Source organism: Plectrocnemia conspersa, unplaced genomic scaffold (genome assembly GCF_051122295.1).
Source record: "Plectrocnemia conspersa isolate PC_06_02 unplaced genomic scaffold, ASM5112229v1 ptg000006l, whole genome shotgun sequence".
Taxonomy (NCBI): domain Eukaryota; kingdom Metazoa; phylum Arthropoda; class Insecta; order Trichoptera; family Polycentropodidae; genus Plectrocnemia; species Plectrocnemia conspersa.
This window is the reverse complement of record NW_028277170.1, coordinates 15,750,826-15,771,351: the sequence shown is the minus strand read 5'-3', so window position 1 is coordinate 15,771,351 and position 20,526 is coordinate 15,750,826. Positions and strand designations below refer to the sequence as shown.

General features: G+C 28.5%; 2 protein-coding genes and 1 long non-coding RNA gene across 4 annotated transcripts in view; 1 reads left to right on the top strand and 2 right to left on the bottom strand.

Moving 5' to 3' along the window:
* LOC148234343 (discoidin domain-containing receptor 2-like) overlaps nt 1-20,526 on the bottom strand; it is a 281,896-nt gene that overhangs the window by 198,742 nt on the left and 62,628 nt on the right. The window lies entirely within an intron of this gene.
* Nucleotides 1-20,526, top strand: part of LOC148234344 (uncharacterized) — a 148,704-nt gene that overhangs the window by 73,001 nt on the left and 55,177 nt on the right. The gene's annotated exons all lie outside the window — the stretch shown is intronic.
* Nucleotides 17,062-18,755, bottom strand: LOC148234345 (uncharacterized). 2 transcript variants are annotated; one of them, XR_015809963.1, is made up of 3 exons: nt 18,353-18,755; nt 18,207-18,271; nt 17,062-18,107 (listed from the first exon to the last, which is right to left on the bottom strand). It is a non-coding gene; the product is annotated as an uncharacterized LOC148234345 (long non-coding RNA). The 2 variants fall into 2 exon arrangements; XR_015809962.1 differs by having other exon boundaries at nt 17,064-18,271; nt 18,353-18,396; nt 18,465-18,755.

The following is a 20,526-nucleotide window of genomic DNA, read 5'->3' as shown; positions in this document are numbered from 1 at the left end:
CCAGAACGAACCCAAACATTATACCCATACAGTATATATTATATACGGTTTAATTCGAAGTACAGTCTTTGGCGTATTTTGATGGTATAAAATAATTTGTTTTTACGATGTAAAGTCCTATGTTGATCATAATTTGGTATATTAATAAATACGATTTGTAAAAGTATATTTTATAATTTTATATAATCTAATGAATTTTGTAACATTTAATTCATAAAAAATCTAAAATAAAATTTTACTAACAAATGTTTCAACGTTAATAAATGACATTACTAAAGCCGCCTTTTTTTGTTGTTAAATTCTTTTAAATTATATTTGCTATCGGGTAATTTAGCAAACATCTAGTGGGCCTAATACTCATAAATGACTAAGAAAACATATACAATATATTATATTTATATGTTTTCTTAGTAATTTTAGATTAGTTAAAGCACATGTTTCTATTTTATTTAATATATGAGTAAAGGCCGCAATGGCAGCAAGCCGAACAAAAGAAGAAAGAAGTTCTAAAATGTATCCCATTTCACGTTACTACACAGTTCCCTTTTGAGAGGCGGCAAAGTTTGCCTACGTTTAGTAATTATATTTTTAACTTTTTGAAAGATTTCTGTAATTTATTTGCAATTAATTTAGAACCGTAAGTACTTGTTAAAATATTTGTATCACAATCACGATAAAATATCTATGATCTTTTGTTAAATTTTCTCTTTCAAGAAAAATCTCTAAAAAAATCTCGCAGGGTCTAATTGTAATTCACCCATTGTTAAAATAGGGTACATTGTACATTTTGACCGACCTTTACTCTACAATCTGAATTCACTAACATTTCCCATTAAGGTGGGTGACTCAAATGCACTCAGCTTCCGATTTAATAAATTGATAAGGCTTCCGTCTGTTCTTTACAGGAAGCGAATCTTATCTTTCCATCCCCTCGGTCCCCTGTTTCGCCATGTGAATAATTAAGTCATACGCTTTTGACGAAACGTACTTAGGTACACATATTTGTACACGCGAAGGGAGACGCCGTGGGGTTAAATAATTTATTTAATGCGACCCCGCCGCCATTTGTCAGGGCGTTTAGCGTTGCACACAAAAGGCTCCCGAAACGGTCCCTTTTATTTCGTTAAGTCGGTCAGGTATTGTGTTATCTTATCTTAAAGGGATAATCAAATTAAAGTCTTGTCTTTTTCAGACAAGAGATTTTTATCTCGGGGGTCGAAATTGCCCCCGGGCGCGCTGAGTTACGGGCCGGGCCGAAACCTTCCCCCGTACGTCCCACGGACACACAAAGGCGGGCGAACAAGGTTTATATCTGTCATAAGGTTAGGTCGTAATGTGATTTTCTCCTCGCTTCCGTGTAAAGTGTGCGGCCAATTTTGTGTACCTCAGAATGTGCCCGGCGAGCTTAGCCACTCTTATAAGAGAACCGCCAATTACTGACCGCTTTCCATCGGTACTAGCCCCCTAGCTGTAGGTACGAGTGCCCTAGGGATTTTTGTGAGCACCGCGGGCAAAGGTCAAAATGCTTACAAATTCTATGCCATTATTGTGCTTTCCTTTTTTATATGTGTGTATAAAATACGCCTGTTACAGAAGAGCGATGCGTTTTTAGCTAATTATTTTCATCACATTGTTAATTCAAAACGTACTTAATATAGTATATGTTTTAAAGATTACACACTACTAATTGGCTGATTTAAGTTTGTAAAATTAATTTAACCATATTCATATATGAGATTGGGATTATTAGGTTATATATATTAAGAAAACTTTAGTAAATAAAATATTAGTATATATTATATTTGTATAGTTATCGAGAATAAAAAAATATATATAAATACATACATACATAATTCGATGTTGAAAAACAACATATAATACATAGTATTAATTTTTATAATAAAAATAATGAAGTATTAGTTGTTTTAAATTTTAAACCAGTTCAAGGTTTAATTTTTTAATTTTTACCTTACAGAATACAGAATTTAATTCGCAAAAGGCAACACTCGTTGTGTTAAAAAAATCTAGACTGAAAAGAACTCAACCACACGAATTGATACAATCGTAATTATATTAAATCATTTTTTGCATATCTACCTGAAAATTTTGTTTTAAATAAGTAATTAAATTATTAAAACATTTATGTAAGCAAAAATGTAATTTTATAAGAAACTATATTAAGGGATTTATTATGATAAAAAATCTTAAATTTGTGAGTGGTCCACCCAGCAATTCAGGTCAGTCAAATGACAGCGCGAAGGAAATGGCCACGCGTTTTGACAAAAGGTCTAACAATAATATGTAAATATTCAATACGACAATTGCGTAACTAAACAAACATCACATTAGAACAGTTGTTAACTGCTCGTAATTACCATAAAAAACTACCCTTTTGTGGGTAAAGTTGCAATAGGCAATGCGTCTCTTACATAAAACTCCTATTGTTATCTAGCCTTTACAAAACTGACCTTGAAATGTGTTTATCTTGCAGTATCATTTATTAAAGGTATGAAAATATTTCATTGGTTGAATTTGCGATACATCTGATCCGTGATTAGCCTCGAATCAAGAGATCTATCACTTAACTCGAGACGAGAGGGTCAGAGACAGTCACACGCATCGAGAGCAGATGATTGAATAATTCGAGATGACAGATAAGCAGACCGTGACTAAGAACAAACAATAATAACAAACACAAGAGAACTTAGCGGATCATCTGTCTAAAAAATATGTATAACTGGACACTATTTCGTCTTGGTAAATTGTACAACTTAACTGAATAAACTGATACCATCTTACCGGCGTCTATTTGAGCTGCAAAGTCACACCGTTTTGGCATCAAAACCCAAATAACGATGTGCTGTAAGATCATCTAAATTCAAATCCTCTCAAAAATATCTTAGTATATATTCAATTACATAACCCATAAAAAAACAGATCATTATCTTGTTAATATGATAATCTCATTTGCCATTTACTTATTGCTCTTTATATGTCCACTCGTTTTGTTGTTTTATGATTACATAAAATCACTGTTTTTTATCCCATATGATGATTAAATAAAAAAATGCTCTTTGTTGAGTAAGTGCTAGACGTTGTCAAGCATAAATTGCATAAATTTCAAGTGGCTTATTGGAAAGATATGCACTGAGCTTATGAAGGAGCCATACACTAAACTTCTGGACTTTCGCCATTGAATTCAGGTAATTAAGCACTATATGTAGTGAATTATTTGATAATTTTCATGGTGCTTCTAAATATTCTCCGCTAAAATTATATGAACAACCATACCTTTGACTTAAGTTTAAAAATAAAATTATTAACAACAATAAAAAATCAAATAGTATTTTATTAAATGAAATAAAATATCAAGAAAATGATACAAGATACGAGTAAGAATAAGAAAAAGTCCACGAACTTATCAGGCAAACTAATATTTTACACGTATCGAATAAAACACGTCTCAATTTAGACTATTAGTAACTATGTACTAATAACGGTATGTCTTTAAGCGTGACTATTAAAACTTAAACCGTTCGGTTAAAGTTGAGCCTGAACTGTCGAACGTCATTAACGATTTTATCGGATTCATTGTTATATCCAAACGTTTGGGTTTTTGCAAAGTGCACACGGCGGCAATAAAACGCGTCTATATGTGTGGAACACAGTAGATATTTGTTCTACGTATATAGCCTCCAGCGATTCTCAAAGAGCGGCTGGCAAGCGAATGGCACCTCTGCTTAACTTTTCCCCGACGAAATCGAACGCGAGAACTTTATGGCGCTTTATGGAAAAACTTGAAATAGTTGTTTACCTTTTTCGCTCGGAAGCAATAAAAGACAGGCCTGGTGCATTTGTTACCAAGCCATTTGCAATTTATACCCGAGTGGAAAAGGTTATATGCGTTTATACACTAATACACTAACAAAAACATTTTATACATGTACTAGTTAATACATATTATATAAGTACAATAGACCAGTTCTTATTTCATAATATTGCAACTAAAATTTTTTAATTTTAATATATCTAATGATTTTCTGGCTTTAAATAACGCAACACAAAACAGCACTGACTTTTGCTAAAATATGACTGGACTACATCGAGCAAAGGGGATAGAATATAACGATATAAATGCTTCTAAAAAAAATTGATATTACTGATATTCGAAAGTTATTGCAAGATTCTTAAAAGCAAACGAGAATCAAAAATTTTCTTGCTTATTAAAAAAAGAATATTCTTGCCAGCTTTAGTATAAGTAATAATGTCATATTTGCTTGTCTGGAATACTTATCTTATTTAATACTAACAATATTTATTAAATATAATTTAAAAACGGAAAATGCAAACCTATTCTGAATTTTTAAATTTGCTTATGGAAAACATTCGTTCACAATTGACTAATATAATATATTATTTTAAAATCAGATTGTATTTTTTTATTAACTTAAATAATCTGCAAAAATATGTTTATAAATAAATCACAAAGATTGTATATGCATACAGATTTATAAATATACATTCTATATAAACAATTATGGTAATAATTAAAAAAGTTTTTAAGCATACAAGAATAATTCAATAGATTTTTTTATAATACAAGGATTCTTTTAAAACAACATTTTACTTTAAATAATATTAATATTTTTGTACTTAAAACTTGACTTCGTTTATATATTAAAAAATAACTTATTTTTATTATATAAATATATCAAGTTGAGCACAAATTATAATTATAATTTATATTGCTAGCGTATGCTTATAAATAAGTATTACTAATACAAAACGGGAATATTGAAAAATTGTAATTTTACATAATTATATTTACAATATTGGTTTGAACCAATTAAGGCTACCCAACTAAGTATCTTAATAAAATGAAATTTCTTAATACCAATGAAATTTAATGATCAAGGCATAGGATACTATATATTCAACTACAATAAAATCAAAATTAAAATATGTTTTGCAGCAATAAGTATTAATTTTGAAATTTCGATAAATAACAATGTATTCTCTAGCGAAATAACAGCTCTAGCGAATGGCAGATGTGGATGTTTACGAGGCAATTGCATCGCATCTTCGACACAGCCACAAAATTAATTTACGTCTTAAAAGAGCAACATTCAAGATGTCTCCTCTAGCGATTGGTAACCAAAGAATAAAATAACAATAGTATTATGCGCAAAATAGAACGTATCCAACACGCATCCTTTTAAATTAAATATTAGTTTTTAGCAAAATCTTAAAAAAAAATCACAGATATGCTATTAGATGGTTTCCAAAATATTTGCAATTATTAACGTAATTGTTATGTCATGAGATATATTTTCGATTGCTGTAAAACATCTGTGTGCGGCATAATTTTCGAGAAATAAATTATAACAAATTGTGTAGGTTGTCTTTCAGCTAATAAATTTTGTTCTAATTTATATGCAACTTTACAGGAAAATGTCCCAAAATTAATTTTTAGTATTACAAAAAAAATATAGTACAATTATCCAATTTTTTAAATAAAAATATTACAATTAATAGGAAAAAGGTTATATTTACTGGTTCTATTATTAAATATAAAGTAGATAACATTTTAAAAAATGTTGCTTAGAATCTGTAGCATTTTACACAATAAACATTTGCCAAATAATAATAAATTTCAGACCGATATTTGCCGACCTCTGATCGGCCGTTTGTGTGCATAAGGATCTATCGATGGATAAGTATGGCGTCCATACTATTATCCATATTAGTCAATATATCACAAATATCAATATAGGTACCCAAAACTGAGCCTACAATACAAAAATAGTTTTATGGTCCGTAATCGCGTAAAAATTACAAGAGAAAACACTTGAAAAGTCTGCCGTAAATAAAGTCAAATTACATTAAAATAATATAATAATTTTTACCAAAAAATATTCTTAACCATAGGCATCTGACACAATTTTATAACAAATTATGAAGCCGTAACACAAATAAAACAACTATAATTATTATAGGTGGACAAATAAATTCTTCACTCTAAAACAAGTATTAGAGTTTTATAAATTGTATAAGACATCGTGTTTTGACTTAATAAAGTATAAGTATATTACCGGTTGGTAAAATGATAAAAAATAGGTAGAAAGAATTTTATTTCCCCCAATTGATAGCAAATAAGTATAAAAGACTGGACTTCCCATCAGACATTCAGTTAACCAGTAGAGTTTACTATTGAGGCAATTTTAATTAAATTGAATTCCAGTTCAATAATATATAATATATATATATACACACACACTAACTCGGAGACTAACTGTCAATTTCATCCTCGATTCGGTTATGTGATCTTTAATTTTCTTAAAATCGGGTACTTGATTTGTTAGCGATAAGTTGTACATTCATGTAAATAAAAAATAAATCAGCTCAATTTTATTAAATTGCTAATTAAGTGAAATAAGGATTTATAATGCGATGAAGAACTTCAAAATAAACGGCTCACAATTTTGACAAGTTTTGAGTAGATTACATTAAAACGCGACACGCGCCCATAAATCACACACTAACTGCCCTTAGTCACATTCGAGGGCGTATAATTCACATTCACGGAGGTAGGTGTAGCACTGGTGCAAAATTCACAATGATGCCACGCCAGCGCCGGATCCAGGGGTTGATTTGATTATTTATTATTTATATATAATGGGATAGGGACGCCGCGCCGGGCCGGGAAAAGGGAATTGTATAGTAACGGCTCAACGCGGACGAACAAACGCGAAATTGAACCGCCCACCTCTGTTGTTCCCTTTCTTTCTCTCGCTCTCTTTCTCACTTTGTGTTGTTCATTATTTAATAACAGAAAAATTCCAAAACGTTGAAAGTGGAATAAGATTTGCCCGGGAAAAAGGATTGACCCGCGACGAGAAAATCCCACCCCGGGGGGTAACAAGTTGCTTCGTTACTGAACCATGCTCCCGCGGTTACTTGCGCGATGCCTGGATTAATGTTGTGTAAGGGAGGAACATAACATGAACACAAATTATCTAATTATGAAAATAATACATAATTAAAAAGCGAAATTTCAATGTATGAATATGTAATAGATATACGCATACGTATAGGTAAAAGGTAAATTTCGCTTCTTAATATGGTAATATTATTTATTTATATATTTAAAATTTCTTTGTTTCACCCGTTCTGATGAGACGCAGGCTTTTCCTAGTTAGTACCAAGGATGCTGTTTAACCAGAACTATGTTTATTTACATTTTCATAGAAAGTACTGTAATTTATAATTAAATAATTCAATTACCATCCGATAACTTTAATGATCTGCATCCAGGTGATCACTGATGTGAAACTTGTAAGTCCCCAGAGAAAGTGGGAGCGACGAATCCGCATAAGAGTTGCTTGCACTCATTTTTAAAACTTCTTTAACATACAATGTTTTTAATTAGTTTAGTGTTCAACCTTTAAATTCAATTTATGTATAATTATATATAAAAAACCCACATATTTTTCTCTATAAATTAAAATTTTAAGCAATAGATATATACTAACGTATTAAGCTAACTTAGTTAAAACTTAATGGTATGTAACTAAGCTGTTTCCCAGCTCAGATAGATCTCAACTTACTTATTGTCATTAAGTTACATAACATTTTTGTTTTTAGAATACAATATGTGTTTAATGTTAAAAATTAAATTATCATTAAGATTTTGATTAAATAGTTATACTTGCAAAATATTTAATATTAATAGCAGTCTGTTCCCCGGGCCATAAATATAATCCCCTTGTATGTAAACAGCAAATTATATACATACACATAATAACCTTGTATGTAGTACATACGTATATAACATATATATTAATATTATTTTGTATTTGCAATATATTAACAAAAATCGATTTTGGTTTTAGCAAAAATATAAATCATAAAAAACATTTTAGTCAGCCTCTAAATATTATAGTTTAATGGTAATTATATAGCAAATTTTACACTATTAAAAAAATTAATTTTACTAAATTCTTACGATATTTAAAAACGATTTATTCGTGCTAATAGTTGTTATAAAATTAGGATTAAAAAAGTGCGTTAAGATATATTTTAGAGACTATATTAAAAATAAAAAAAATACTTATAAAGACCAAAATTAATATTATAATACAAATCAAAATGAAACATACAAACAATGCTTCTTCTCAGCCTATTCTCATTACTAGTTGTGTATTTTTTTCAAATATTTAAGTAATATTTTTATAATATGTTTTTTTTGATGTTATCTTATTATCAATATTTCTTAATTTTTATTACATATTAGTCATTTATAAATTTAAAATATTCGCCATTTTAATCCATATACTTATGTATGATCTAAAAGTGTTTTTTTTTATATTTATATCTTGCTTTGCCCATTGATACCTGAGTACGTATTTTATTAAATATGTAATAGTTTACATCTAATCTCCAAAAAATTAATTTACGTTGTCAAATTTATGATGACAAAATTTTTACCAAGTGAAAAATTTATTCGAAATTGCATGGTGAATAAATTTCTTAAAAAAAATCGGCACATACCGTCATTTAAAACATTTGTGATTTATTAAAAATATGTTAGGGTTTGTCTTATGAACTTTAAGCGGGAAATAACGATATCAAGAATAGTCCTGAGTGTGGGAAATCAGCAAATATAAACAACGGTGTCCTGGCTGCAGAAATAGATGCAAATCCTACTCGGCTGGGCGAAACGCTATACTACTCCAATTTAACACATTCAAAAGATTGGGAAGGCTTAAAGATAAAATGTATTGGTTTCATACGAATTGAGTGAAGGAAACATATCGGCCTTTTATCGATCATTCGATAACCGGAGATGGGGCTGTACGACAACAATCTTATCCAAGTGGTTATTTTAAGGTTTTTTGTGTGTATCGTGGAATTGCAAAGGAAACTCTTAAATTATTAAAATAATAACATAAGCTTATATTGTGATTAATTGGATCATTTGCACGAGAATGTGAAAATAAAGGCCTGCTCTTATCAACAGGAGTCGAAAAGTCCCAATATGGCGAAGGGACCTTACCTCGATGTTTTTATCTCATCCACTTTATTTGACAGACCCTATCCTTCCGAAAATTATTTATTTTGATCGATTTAGCATATTTTAGACAAAAAAAAACAATTAAAAATGCAAACCAAATGAAAAATATTAAAATATTTTGAATCAAAGCCTCCAATATGTTATACTAATGGAATAAAAAAATTATATATTTAGAAGAAATATATATATAATATATAACAAATCAATAAAAAAAAGATGTAAAAGTAATTTTAATTTTTATTATAAAGATGACATTTATTACATGATCACCCAATACTTGGCAAAGACGTCTTTATATATTAATTTAAATGCGAAACTTCAAAATATTTATTGAATGATTGTAAGCACTTTATTTTTTTAAAAAAAGCATATTAATTGACGACCTATTAATAGGTTATAGGTTTTTGGAGAAATAAGTACTCATATTTTCACTTCTCAACTTTTTCGAAAATTTGATAAATAAAAAAATATATGTAATATATAGTACGTATTATTTTATTGATAAGCAGAGAAGTGTATGATCGTTGAAGAAAACAATCTTCAAAACGATGAAGATTTGTTATAATGGACGCAAAAAGTTAAGAACCAGAATGGATCGATCTATTTTAATTGATTACAGGGCGTTGATTTACGCAGAAATCGTAGAGATAATTGTTAAAAACATTTGTTGATACTTAGAACAATACAAACATAAAAAACCTCTTAGGAATATTAAAAAAAAAAGTTCACAGATAAACAAATTTTATGACGTAACTCTGTGAAAAGCCTTCATGCATTTTTGCAATCTTCCGATTCTTATTATTATTATTATTAAATATTATTTTTTTTTATGGTATTTCGCATAAGTAAAAAACTTATTTTCAGTTACAAATTAATTCATTAAAAATATAATAAGTAAACTCAGAATATTTATTATTGAATTTTAAAAGAACAAATATAAAAAATAAGAAGCATGTTTAATGAAAACAAAAATAACAATTATTCCTAGTTCATTTTGGTAAATCGTTAAATGTTGTGCCAAAGTTCACAGTAGTTTATAGTCATTATATTACTTACGCAAAGATATAGCCGATGAAAGGGGTTGAGAAAATTTTAAACATTTTTTGTTAATTAAATACTTTCGACCTTTATTAAATGTTTTCAAAAGAGCAAGCATCTGGCACGGACCCATCCTTTTTATACAGTATTATGAATAATTGTACAAATTCATATATATTTGTAAACAAAATATTCGTTACATAAAAATGCTACATGATTTTTTCGATAAATTTTAGTATGTATATCCTGATCTAGGCCATTTTTCTACACCTACGTTTAGAATTTGTATTTTACGCTTCTATTATTTGTGAATATGGTTCTTACATTCTAGGTACCTAGTTGTTGAATATCCACCGTTTTGAATATAAATTACAATATTTATACACTCTCCGTTGATATATCAAAAAGTACGATACTAGTAAATAAATATCATCGGAGCCACTCTGCGTTAATTCGCTTATGGCACTCTCCACTTCTCGCATAATCGTTTCGTGTAAATTACACAATGTTATAGTATACATGTATAAAGTGCAAAAGGGCGTATTTCACAACATTTGATAGGGCGGCGAGGAAACGTCCCGCAGGACTCGTGGTGTATCTCTCGCCAAGGCTTTGTTCGGTTACATTAAGGCGCTATCGGCCATAAACGCTAATGAATTTTGAAATTTTAAAATGTCCCACCGACGGGTGGTTAGATAGAGAGAGAAGGAGAGAGAAAGAGAGAGTCTGTTTTTACGACAATTTTGACACTTTGGCCCGTGAATGTGCTGAATATTCGCGCAGCTATGCTTCGGTCCAATTACCGCCGGGCGAAGATAGAGCACGAAACCGGCAACGTGGGCAAACGCGATTATTTGCTTTTTCGAGCACCCAAAGTTTATACAACACAATTAGTTTTGCGAGAGCGATATTCGCATGGCGACGAATCTACGATGCTTTAGTTTTTTTTTTTTTCATAGAAATATACTATATCTCAAAATAACATTTTCCGATTCGAATAAAAAAAAATAAAACATGTACACCTGTGAAAAGTGACATTTATATTTCAATCTTGGAATCCACTTTAATAGATTTCTATAGGAAAATATTTCCAAGCACAAAGTCCTGCGGGACGTTTAAATAAATAAAAATTAGCAATTAAGCAGTACCACTCATGTCTATACTTCTTTTGATTATCAGTAAAAAAGATGTATACATAGATGCCCTTTTTTAGCTTAAAAAACAATTGTTCCTACGTCTTCGATCCGTCCCATAATCGTATCAGATAAACTTATACTGGCAAAACTTTTTTTTTTTTTTCACTTTTATCAGTCATTTGACCACTTCTTGCAAATAACAATGTTTAATTTTCAAAAATTCCTATCGCAATTTCATCGCAACTTGCTTCCAGATATTTTGCTGCAGATATAAATAAAATGGCTTAATACCTTAAATAATTATACTGCTTATTGCTTGAGATATATTCAACAAAACCTTTGACTTATTAAATATATTAGCCCTGCATAGTTCCGTTAATATTTATTATCCTAAAAATGTATACTAATATTAAGACAATAAATAATATTACATAAATATATAGGGTTGGTGATGTAAAATATTTCTACAATATTTTATTTATACGCCATTTCTGTTTCTGCAAAATTAGTTGAAAAAAAGTCAAATTTTTATATATTTTTTATGCTTATAAATAATATTTGCTTTAAATAACTGTTTCTTTTACGCTTGAACTTTTGTATAAAATTGTTTATATAATATATTATAAGCAAATAATTATACAATCATTTATTGTAAAAAAATCAGCATAAAATGCTTGTTACGCATCCAACAATACTATTCATGATGAATATATCTACACATGGTATTAATTTCACAAACAACCATAATACTGTGAGCGAAGCTAAACCTTCTGATTAAACATAACGAATTATTCATACACGAACATTACAAATGTTGACTTAGATCCTAATTATCTTGATTATCTCCCGTCCTCGAAGGCTGCTTTTAAAGATACATATACATACAAATGTATATACATATACTTATCTTGTTCACGAATACATTGCGTACGTTTTGCAGCTCTTGCCGTTGTCTTTCAAAGAGTACCATTTTCATACGTTTCCTAGTTGCTGTGGGCAAGTTTGCCAAAGACGATTAACTTAATAAACAGAACAAGAGTACTGATTCAGTGCGGCGGGACTTAAATGCTTACAATGCGATGAGCACGATACATAAACTTTTGGCTGGTATAAAATAAGATAAATTTAAAAAACAGATAATTAAACACTTCCTTATGAAGAACGGATGCTGAGTGTCACTATAATTAAAATGTATAATACACAAGGGATAATAAAAAAGTTTTATAACTAATGCAGTATTTTTTTATTTATTTTGCTAATAAACTATATACCAAATCACCTGTGTTACTAGAATAGTGAGCAACCAAGTATAATGTATTAAATTAGCACTTTGCTTTTAATGAAGACGGACCTTTTAACATATTAAAAGCTAGAATGTGTTTAGTGCCTAGAAATCAAGGGCAAATCGTCTCAATGAAAGCTCTTCGAAGAACCAGAACCAATAAAATACGTCAAGATATATCGAATGTTAAGGCTATTCTAATTGTTTTTAGATTGTAATGATATAGTTCGGGAATAAATTGCAAAAATCAATACTAAACGTATCTTAAAATTATAAAATAAGGGTTTATCTATATACGCTGATATTACAGCTATTTTAACGAGTACTTGAGTAACAAATAATTTGCGGAATAAATTTATCAAAAACATTACTTTTTTACTGGGTTTGTAAATATTACAACAATATTATTATTTCGAGGTGCGACATGGTACCCGAATTAAGCTAGGTTTTTTCAGAATTTTGACACACTAAACTCAAAATGTTTGGCATCATTTTCTTATCTTTTTATTTTTTTTTTTACTTAAAAAGTAAAATGATTTTTCGTTTTTTTCTCTAAATAATTATTTTTATATTTATATTTATATTGTAATATTTATGTTGCTAATATTAAAATTGTTATAAATCAGTAACATATGAGCCGTTAATTTGAAAGTGGGACAAGTCTATAATATGTTATTGTAGTATAAATAATGATTTGCGTTTGAATTTACTTTAATATTATTATTTAACATTTCATATTTAACAAAAAAAATAATATTATTTTATAGAAAAGAGAAAACAACAAATAGGAAAAAATATAATAAGTATATATAAACACACAACAACATAAATATAACATAACAAAATACCTTAAGGAATATTATCATACTAATATTTTTTTAATTAAGATGGTGCCAATTTTTGAAGTACCTATGATATATGGGTGGTTCATAAGGCAATAAATCCATCATATCTTTATATTTCTCTTAAGAAATAGGCTTAGTTTTTCCATTTAAAGATGGAAATGTTATTTTGTCAAAATTTTTTACCGTACATCTTTTTTAAAAACAATAACATTACAACAATTTATAAATGTTATACGTAAAGTCGCGTAAAAAAATTAATATTATTTTTTTAAGTTACCATTGTCATCAACAATATTCTGTCATTAGCAGTCGTTAAATAGACGAGTTTATGTGCCGTTTGCAACCAAAACACGTGCCAATCCACACAATTAGTATTCGTCCGGTGTCTATGCTCTGCGAACTATGCTTAAACGTTTATGCCACCGGATAGACAACCTCAAACGCTGGTCTCTCATCAGTCATGCCGAAACGGGGTACTTCTGTAAGGGTGAATTACATCCCTTGAAACAATCGAATGTCTCTGTGGATAGACACTACACACCATCGAGGAGGTTGATTTAACAGGGTTTCCAACAGAAAACATCCGGCTTATGTCATAGTTTGTTTGTATACATAATTCATGATATTACATGTGAGCGGTCAAAATAAACGTTAAACTAGGTCTGACCTTTTTTGTAGGAAACAATTGTCAAATATTTGCGTTTTAGAAGAAAAAATCGTTTTTGCGTATATTATTTAAAAAATATATATATTTAAAAATACAGTGTATTCAGGATTATCCTCGTGCAAATTATTCGTGCATAAAATAAAATAAATGTATTATCTAAAGAGTAAAATATTACAGGCATGTTTAGCATAAAATGAAACTTTAAGTAATTGGAAATGAAAAATTAAACTAGATCATTTAAGAAGACTTTAATAAAAAATATTTTTGTTTATTATTATAAAGATAAATAAAAAAAAATTTAAAAAAATCGATTCAAAACCAAACGGGTTCCTAAAGTTAGATATTTGTTAAATGTAAAGAGTTGCCACAGAAAGCTGTATTATTAATAGATGATGCTTTTTTTCATCCGAATGAAAGTATATTGAAAACGGTTTTCTGATTACGAAATAGCAACTAATGTTACAAGTTTAAATAAACACATAGACCAATGCATTTTTAATTATCTATTCTCTAAAGCAAATACGAATCAAAGTTTTTTTTAATAAATAAAAAAAATATAATTTGTATTGTAAATATGTTATACATATTCTAATTTAGATTATTCGTGCCCTTCTTCCACAAATTTAGCCCAAACAATCAAGAGTATACTGTAACACAAAATAAAAAATAAATTTATTAAGATAAAATTACACGATTTAGAAGAAAATTAATTTCAAAACAGAATTTGATATTGTCTTATATTTTTTCGAATATTTATGTCATTTTTACTTAGTGATATATATATATATATATATATATATATATATATATATATTATTTTCATTGTGTAGAAATTCAAGATTGATTGCTTATCGATCACTGTCTCCCACGTTACATACTGACATATGTACGTGTTATTATATACATAATGAGTATTTATACAATCTCTGATACTGTTTAAGTCTGCCTTAAAAAAACGCAAATATATTTACTAATAACCAATCAGTTAATTGCAATCATCTTAGCTTAATTTAAAACTATCTAAAATAAAATAAGTAGTGCTTTAATCAAACAACTGCTGTAGGTTATTCCATCCATATATATTTTTGTGCTATAAATGGTAAGGTTTAATATTTTTTCGATGTGACGCATTATATGATTTTTTTATTTGTTTTTATTATTTTAACAAACTAATGCGTTATAATTTTTTTCATTAATCCATGATGTTTGAAGAGAACGTATGTAAGGTGTGTTTATTTAAAGAGATCCCAACATCAATTCTTCAAGAAATACTCTATTGTAAACTAGACACTGGCTTGTCTGGACTCTTTTACATATAATACTGCCTCCCTATACTTACACCTTATTTATATATGTGTATTTGTATACAAATATAATAAAATAGTGTAGTTAAATAGAGTCACACAATTTGGACCTCCCTGTGCCAATTTAAATTAAATATAAAAAAAATTATTATTACACCAAAAAGGCGGTGAATGAGATTTGCACTGTAAAAGAGCAAAACAACAAAATATTTTTAAATGTTATAAGTATTAAAATATTAGCAAAGACTTAAAATACAAAATATTATAATCGAAATTTTTTGTGTCGTCTGCTTGAAACGCTGTAATATCGCGATACTGGAAGGTGTTCGTTTTTAATTAATTATTAATTTGTCGCCTATATAGCCATAACAAAACAGCTTCTGTCAATTAAATTCTATTCAATAAACATAAATAAATTTAATTTTAAGTCCATTCTTTTACCGTGTTTATAAGGCTACCGTTTGCCGGCGGCGAACAAAGTGCGCCGGCTCTCTTTGGCACACTCTGTACGTCAAATATTTTATACAAGCTTTGAACAGCAACATTCTCCAAGAGTAGGAATTCGTTTTATTTCATTCATATTGAAAATATTCTGAAAAGCTCTAACTCTCTCGCTGGTTATGCTTTTTATAGGCGATGCCATTTGGAACAAAGTATTTTCGTTGAATTGTCTATAAAAATAATTGATAAAATAAATATTTGCAAACGACTGAAATTTTCTAAATGTATGTAAGTAAAGGATAAAACAAATTTAGCTTGTGATTTTCACAGATTAGAGAAAGAAGAACAGTCCTGAAAGTTACATTTAACAGATACTATTTTAGCTTTTGCATTTTTGTATTAATCAAAAACTTTTGTTAATATAGGTGGGAGACTTATTGCCATATATGATTTTAAGTCTTGTGAATCCTTTGCCGGTTTTGGTATCATTAAAACCTTCGCAGTCTTTCATTGAGCTGCATAGTATTGGAGTCTCAGGAGGAGTTATTAATTAGATCATCTCCAGGAGCTTTCTTTAAATTAAGATTGTTTTTAATAACAGATTTACTCGCTCTCACTGTTATCTTCCTGACAAGCACATCGAGTTGATACAGAGTCTCCAGAAAATACAGTTGATAATTTTCTCTTAGTTCTATATGTTTAGATATTGTGTATTAAAAAAATTAAGGACAACATCCAAATCGTTTTTTTTTATGGGGCCACATACCAAAGACGTCATTTACATATTCATGCCACACCTTAGGTTTTTTATTAAGCCTTTGTTTCAAAATAATTAATCAACAGATACGATATTTAACTACTATAATCGGGCATAACCAAATAAATAAAAAATTGTCATTTAAAAACTAGAGTTAATTGAATTATTGTTTGACTAGTTATATCAAGCTTTTGACAATAATATTTTAGCACCCATGGTTTTTGGTCAATTGTGATCATTTACCAGTAAATCAATTTCGAGATAAAACTGTTTGCACGAAAATATACATAGATATGTATATGTTCACTATCTTATATATAATTGTTCTAATCCGCTTCCGCCGTCGCTTCCGGACGCGCATAACTTTAAACGAAACATTCTCCGTTCAATTATCTACTCTGTAAATCGTATCGCTTTGTATTAACAGTGTGTAACAATACACGTAAACAAAGGAAATATATTTAATTATAATAATAAATAATATTAAAAATTAAAATTGAATTTGTTCTGATTGATTTTCGAGCCGCCGGTAATGCGTTCTGTTGTTTCGACCAATCAAAAATAAGCATTCAAATATTCAAATAGCTTCGACCAATGAAAAATAAGCATTCAAATTCAAATAGACAGTACCGTGACAACACTTTTAAATAATTATTATTTAATAATAAAATTTTGCTACGCGACAATAATTTTCATTAATTCGTCATTTGACTGAATAAAAATTAAATATATACATAATGCGTTGAGGATTAGAAGAATACATTGATTAAACTAGATAAACAATCATAAAATAATCTTCGTAATGAAATTTTCAAATTTTGAATTCCCGGCGACGGGCTCCGAGGCCTAAAAGTGAGTTTTTGCTTTTATAAATAATCGGATTGCAAATTAACTAGGTGTGTTATAACTATGACAATTAAATATATACATAATGTGTTTAGGATAAGAAGAATACATTGATTAAATTAGATAAACGATCATAAAACAATCTTTGTAATGAAATCTTCAAATTTTGAAATCCCGTCGCCGGGCTCCGAGGCCGGAAAGTGAGTTTTTCTTTTATATTACATTATCATTGCTTTCCGATGTAATAAACATATACGTTAGATTTTAAGAATTTTAAATTAACCAGTTATGTTTTAAACATGAACGTGTAATATATCCTTAGTATGTGAGGATTGAAAGTTAATGTCGATCAAATCGGCGCTGTCGGACAGCTTATAAATGTGTAGTTTCTTGGATGTTATCTAATAAACGACATTTTACAATGATTATAAATATGTGATTGCATACCTGGAATAATCGATAGCCAAAATATCTAAGAGTGGGTTATTTTTAATTCCGATGTGGCAAAATATGTACAATTTTTGTTCTGTGCCATCATTCCTCTTTCTGAATAGCCAAATTTAAGATATTCAGTTACATCAAACTTATGTAGTATGTTCTTTATAAAAAGATAATACTTGCTGACAGTGACTTCAACACGAGAAGATTAACTCTTTGTTTATATATACCAATTCTACGTTGTAGCCATATAGGTCATCAAATTGTTCCATCATTGCTTCTGAAAAATAATTAAAAAACAATAAGACTCCTATCAAGAGTAAACATTGAACACATTATTACTACTAATATAATCCATAAATTAAATTTAAACGACAACCAAAGAACACAATTGATGGATGTACTGTAGAGGATTAAACACGTAGATTGGCATCTTTTCATCTTCTACAAAATTGTCACAATATGTCATATATTTTTTATTATTACTAGCATTGTAATATGTTTAATTAACTTCGGTATGTATACCTTTAATTGCCAAATCACCGCTGTTTGTCTTTTAATATTAGATCCTGGAAAGTCAATAGTAATTTTGTTAGAATAACCGTGTTATATTATTCATTTATAACTAAACACTTACTGGCACACCCGCAATTTATAGTTTTGTCTATAATTTCAAATGCTGCATCACTTGAATCATCTTCAATTGTCACTTTGTAACAAAAATCCCGCGATTATAACATATTTCTTGCCAGATCTGACAGAAGAACTGTCAAAGCAAATTTGGGAAGTCCCGCGCTTGAGAACGAACTAAATTGATTTTAACGAGCGAAATTGATTTTAACGAGCGAAATTTATTTTAACGATTTAAATTGTATAAAATTTATTAAAATATGTATAAAAATCATCAAATACAAAAAAAAATGTTTTTTAAAATATAATATAAATAATGTGGATATGTATTAGCTTCTCTATACAGAAAAAATATGTACCTAAATTTTGGCGAACGTTGGCAATTTAAAGTTTTAGTTTTTAGAGAATTTTTAAAACTTTGCTTTAAAAAGTATTTTAAACAAAAAGGGGCAAAGTTTCAAAATAAGTACTATTCATTACCAACCAACTACTAAGCGCACAGTATTGCAAAAATCCATCTTACTGACGCCTTTGAAACTAAACTACACAAAAATGTATAACACTAATTTAAATATTTTTTAAATTAAAAGTTTCAGAATAAAATTTCAATATTTATTCAAAATATTTTTTTCAACATTAAAAATATTTTTTATTTTATTATGGATTTTAAAGATTAATCATTTATTATAGATTTTAAATATCATTAGTTCATTATTAATTTTAAATATAGTGAAAACTTTTTACACTCATTAATTATTAAAATATATAATGCTGCGCAGAAAAACATTTACTTTAAAAAAGATGTAAATCAAAATATTTTTTAATCAAAAAAGACAAAGGTTTCAAAATTATTAATATTTTTAAAACGCACTTTTGGTCTAAAGTAACAGATTAGGTGCTTGATATCTTTAGTTTATTGTTTCTTTCTCATTAGTAAATGTAATTAAAAACTGACTTTTATATTTACACATAAAACATAGAAATATTTTTTTTAAATTATAAAGTAACTTATGATGTCACCAAAAAACTTTTTTATTACGAAAATTTAAATTTATGATATAATTGTGTTATGCAGCGTTAAAACTGGCACTCAAACACATAAAATACCCTAAAACACAATCAATGACTTATAATCACTCACATTGCACTAACTATATATGATCGATTGTGTTGTAGCGTTAGTAAGGTGTAACAAAATATTTTTTCATATCAGTAATATTTTTGAGCGGATGTGTAACCGATGCTATTTATTATTATTATTATTTATTAAACTGTAAACCTACTTTTAAATGTTACGTTTTAATATTATTTTTTATGTTGAAAACATTTTGATATTTTTTGTTTTAATAATATTTAGTAAAGTTACAAACCTATTTTAAAAAATATTACAACGAAATCTCTTTGTAACGAATACCGAAATAACAAAATTCCCAGTATAACGAATCTTTAATTTGTCCCCGAAAAACTTGCATACAAAATGTTTTCATTATAACGAAGACTGATCTCAGTATAACGAAATATTTTGATCCGAATTTAAGAATGACGTTGCAACTTTACACAATATTTCTCCAAATTCAGTTCGTTCTTGACGTGGTGTGTGACAGATGTGTTCAAAAGCGACATTACAGGTGTTTCGCTGACCCTCAAACTTTTTTTATAAAACATTTTTTTCACAAATTTTATTGTTTCATACGGTATCCTTAAAAATGGGCAAAAAACTATTTGTCAACCTTATAAGAGGTTATTTCGATGTTGTAGTAATGTGATAATTAAAAATAAAATATATCATCTTCCTTACGTTCAATATAACGAATTTTCAGTATACCAAAATTTATTCATTGGTTCCGTGAGCTTCGCTGTATTGAAATTTCATAAAACTTTCAATTAAGAAAAATTAAATTAATTTTTCTACATGCAAAACATATCGAGAATATATTACAGTTGCGGTTCAAGTAAATTTGCTAAAATCACAATATTTATGAACTATAACTAAAATTTGAAATCTGATTTAAAAAATCTAAGAATGAAAAAATTTGCTTTTATTATTTAGTACATTCTTATTTTATTTT